The sequence below is a fragment of the Oncorhynchus keta genome, unplaced genomic scaffold, assembly GCF_023373465.1.
Source record: "Oncorhynchus keta strain PuntledgeMale-10-30-2019 unplaced genomic scaffold, Oket_V2 Un_contig_28957_pilon_pilon, whole genome shotgun sequence".
Lineage (NCBI taxonomy): Eukaryota > Metazoa > Chordata > Actinopteri > Salmoniformes > Salmonidae > Oncorhynchus > Oncorhynchus keta.
Genome location: NW_026286307.1, coordinates 64,235 through 68,420, shown reverse-complemented (window position 1 = coordinate 68,420; position 4,186 = coordinate 64,235). Strand labels below are relative to the sequence as shown.

General features: G+C 51.8%; 1 pseudogene; it reads right to left on the bottom strand.

Moving 5' to 3' along the window:
• Positions 1-1,277: 1,277 nt before the first annotated feature.
• Positions 1,278-3,601, bottom strand: LOC127923240 (E3 ubiquitin-protein ligase RNF182-like; annotated as a pseudogene).
• Positions 3,602-4,186: the final 585 nt, after the last annotated feature.

Sequence of the window (4,186 nt, the reverse complement as noted above, 5' to 3'; positions counted from 1 at the left end):
GATGCGATTCGCCACCTGGTCATCAGAAGGGGGAAAGGAGAAGATTAATTGTGTGTCGTCTGCATAGCAATGATAGGAGAGACCATGTGAGGTTATGACAGAGCCAAGTGACTTGGTGTATAGCGAGAATAAGAGAGGGCCTAGAACAGAGCCCTGGGGGACACCAGTGGTGAGAGCGCGTGGTGAGGAGACAGATTCTCGCCACGCCACCTGGTAGGAGCGACCTGTCAGGTAGGACGCAATCCAAGCGTGGGCCGCGCCGGAGATGCCCAACTCGGAGAGGGTGGAGAGGAGGATCTGATGGTTCACAGTATCGAAGGCAGCCGATAGGTCTAGAAGGATGAGAGCAGAGGAGAGAGAGTTAGCTTTAGCAGTGCGGAGCGCCTCCGTGATACAGAGAAGAGCAGTCTCAGTTGAATGACTAGTCTTGAAACCTGACTGATTTGGATCAAGAAGGTCATTCTGAGAGAGATAGCGGCAGAGCTGGCCAAGGACGGCACGCTCAAGAGTTTTGGAGAGAAAAGAGAGAAGGGATACTGGTCTGTAGTTGTTGACATCGGAGGGATCGAGTGTAGGTTTTTTCAGAAGGGGTGCAACTCTCGCTCTCTTGAAGACGGGAGGGACGTAGCCAGCGGTCAGGGATGAGTTGATGAGCGAGGTGAGGTAAGGGAGAAGGTCTCCGGAAATGGTCTGGAGAAGAGAGGAGGGGATGGGGTCAAGCGGGCAGGTTGTTGGGCGGCCGGCCGTCACAAGACGCGAGATTTCATCTGGAGAGAGAGGGGAGAAAGAGGTCAGAGCATAGGGTAGGGCAGTGTGGGCAGAACCAGCAGTGTCGTTTGACTTAGCAAACGAGGATCGGATGTCATCGACCTTCTTTTCAAAATGGTTGACGAAGTCATCTGCAGAGAGGGAGGAGGGAGGGGGGGAGGATTCAGGAGGGAGGAGAAGGTGGCAAAGAGCTTCCTAGGGTTAGAGGCAGATGCTTGGAATTTAGAGTGGTAGAAAGTGGCTTTAGCAGCAGAGACAGAGGAGGAAAATGTAGAGAGGAGGGAGTGAAAGGATGCCAGGTCCGCAGGGAGGCGAGTTTTCCTCCATTTCCGCTCGGCTGCCCGGAGCCCTGTCCTGATGTCTTTAATCTGTTGATGGAAGTAGGATGCATCTGATTGGTTTAATCTGAGGGGAAATAACTCCAATCATTGATCAGCTAAATGTGTTGTTTTGAAGAAAGAAAGAGGCAACAAGAAACAGTCATTATTTAATCATTATTTCCTGTTTATTTCAATGATGTATCGTATCTCCTGTGTGAAGTAGTTGTCCTTTTCACAGTCAGTCAGTTATGTACTGGCAAGATGAACCTCTAGAGCTGGGATCCTCATGGTCTGTTTGATCAGAGACAGAATAACTGACAGGAAACAAGAGTCCCCTCAGCCAGCTGGTTCTGAGGCTCAGTTCACTAACCCAAACCAACCCCATAGAGTCTCAGGACAACACTCAGCCAGCTGGTTCTGAGGCTCGGTTGAGGGACCATGAAGACATCTTTATGGTCCTGTTTGTCTCCAGAATCTCTGGACTAGATGGGCTAAATGGTAATGAGGCCCAGTTGAGGGACCATGGAGACATCTTTATGGTCCTGTTTGTCTCCAGAATCTCTGGACTAGATGGGCTAAATGGTAATGAGGCCCAGTTGAGGGACCATGGAGACATCTTTATGGTCCTGTTTGTCTCCAGACTCTCTGGACTAGATGGGCTAAATGGTAATGAGGCCCAGTTGAGGGACCATGGAGACATCTTTATGGTCCTGTTTGTCTCCAGACTCTCTGGACTAGATGGGCTAAATGGTAATGAGGCCCAGTTGAGGGACCATGGAGACATCTTTATGGTCCTGTTTGTCTCCAGACTCTCTGGACTAGATGGGCTAAATGGTAAAGCTCTTATTATCTGATCTATTAGAAACTGCAACTCCCTTGTCTTTACTCTTAACTGCCAAAGGGCCCCGTTGTGCACATGGAAATAAAACTAACCTATAGAACTGGAAGGTTCTGAAAGATATTGACAGTTTGGCTAGAAGGTTCTGAAAGATATTGACAGTTTGGCTAGAAGGTTCTGAAAGATATTGACAGTTTGGCTAGAAGGTTCTGAAAGATATTGACAGTTTGCCTAGAAGGTTCTGAAAGATATTGACAGTTTGCCTAGAAGGTTCTGAAAGATATTGACAGTTTGCCTAGAAGGTTCTGAAAGATATTGACAGTTTGGCTAGAAGGTTCTGAAAGATATTGACAGTTTGGCTAGAAGGTTCTGAAAGATATTGACAGTTTGGCTAGAAGGTTCTGAAAGATATTGACAGTTTGCCTAGAAGGTTCTGAAAGATATTGACAGTTTGGCTAGAAGGTTCTGAAAGATATTGACAGTTTGCCAAACCTGCTTTATAATTTCACAACGACAATCCATTGTTACCCAGCCCTCCATTTGTTTCCAGTCTCTCACACAGGGCTGGAAGGCCCGTTGACCCCAGTTCTCAGTCCACAGACTGTATGGAGAGTTCAGCAAACAGCTTTCAATACAGAGATTGTCAATCCCCTTGTTCTGATTGGGACAGTAAAGGACACCATGTTGATTCCAACAGTCCAGTATTTTCCCTCCCTCCAACCCGGCTGGTCGTTAGATTGGGGCAGTAAAGGACACCATGTTGATTCCAACAGTCCAGTATTTTCCCTCCCTCCAACCCGGCTGGTCGTTAGATTGGGGCAGTAAAGGACACCATGTTGATTCCAACAGTCCAGTATTTTCCCTCCAACCCAGCATCAGTCAGTACCCTGTTGACTCAGTCAGTCAGCCCCTAGACGAGCAGTCACACATGCCCTGGCAGAGACACTGGCAGAAGCCATAGACCAGACACACAGTCAGACTGGACGGTACCAGGCTCACACAGACTATGCCCAGCGTCACCCTCTGGATCACCAGCAGGTAGATGCCCAGGGGCAGGGACCCGAAGTAGAACAGCCCCAGGAGCCACACCAGGATCCGGGGGACGTGCGAACACATCTTGGACAGGGCTTCCTGAACCTCCTGCCCGTTGGAGCCCACGGAGATAGAGTCCAGGCTGTGCTCTGTGTAGTGGTCTGAGCTGCCCAGGCCCCCGGGCCCCGTGTCCCGCTGAACCTCCATGATAGTGATCACCAGGCAGTTGGAGGAGTGGTGCGAGGGGAGGTGGAGGACAGGCTCTCGGGGGTGAGGGTCACCTCTTGGTCGGAACTCCAGGACTTATCCCTGACAGCCAGGCAGGATATGACGTTGGAGTCGTCGGGGAGGCCCGACACCTCGTATTCGCTGACCTCTGTTTCGTGTCGGCAGAAGGGGCAGGAAATGCAGCCCAAGACGTCCCCCGTGTCCAGGATCTTGTTGAGGCAGCGGGCGCACGCCCGGTGGAGGCAGTCCAGGATCTTGGGCCTGCGGTTGTGGCCATTGTAACGCTGGTAACAGATCTTACACTCCAGCTCGTCTGTGATTGGTGGGGTCGGGCTCAGGGTGGGGGTGGTGACAGGGGTGACGGTGGAGGGGCGCATCTCATCCGGGTCAGGTTGAGGAACACTCATCATGGACGCATGCTCTGAGGAAGAGAGAGAGAGAGAGATGGAGGGAGGGAGAGAGAGAGATGGAGGGAGGGAGAGAGAGAGATGGAGGGAGGGAGAGAGAGAGATGGAGGGAGAGAGAGATGGATGGAGGGAGAGAGAGATGGATGGAGGGAGAGAGAGAGATGGATGGAGGGAGAGAGAGAGATGGAGGGAGGGAGAGAGGGGGATGGAGAGAGAGATGGAGGGAGGGAGAGAGAGAGATGGATGGAGGGAGAGAGATGGATGGATGGAGGGAGAGAGAGATGGATGGAGGGAGAGAGAGAGATGGATGGAGGGAGAGAGAGATGGATGGAGGGAGAGAGAGATGGATGGAGGGAGAGAGAGAGATGGATGGAGGAGAGAGAGAGATGGAGGGAGGGAGAGGGGGATGGAGAGAGAGATGGAGGGAGGGAGAGAGAGAGATGGATGGAGGGAGAGAGAGGGATGGAGGGAGAGAGAGAGATGGAGGGAGGGAGAGAGGGGGATGGAGAGAGAGATGGATGGAGGGAGAGAGAGAGATGGATGGAGGGAGAGAGAGGGATGGAGGGAGAGAGAGAGATGGAGGGAGGGAGAGA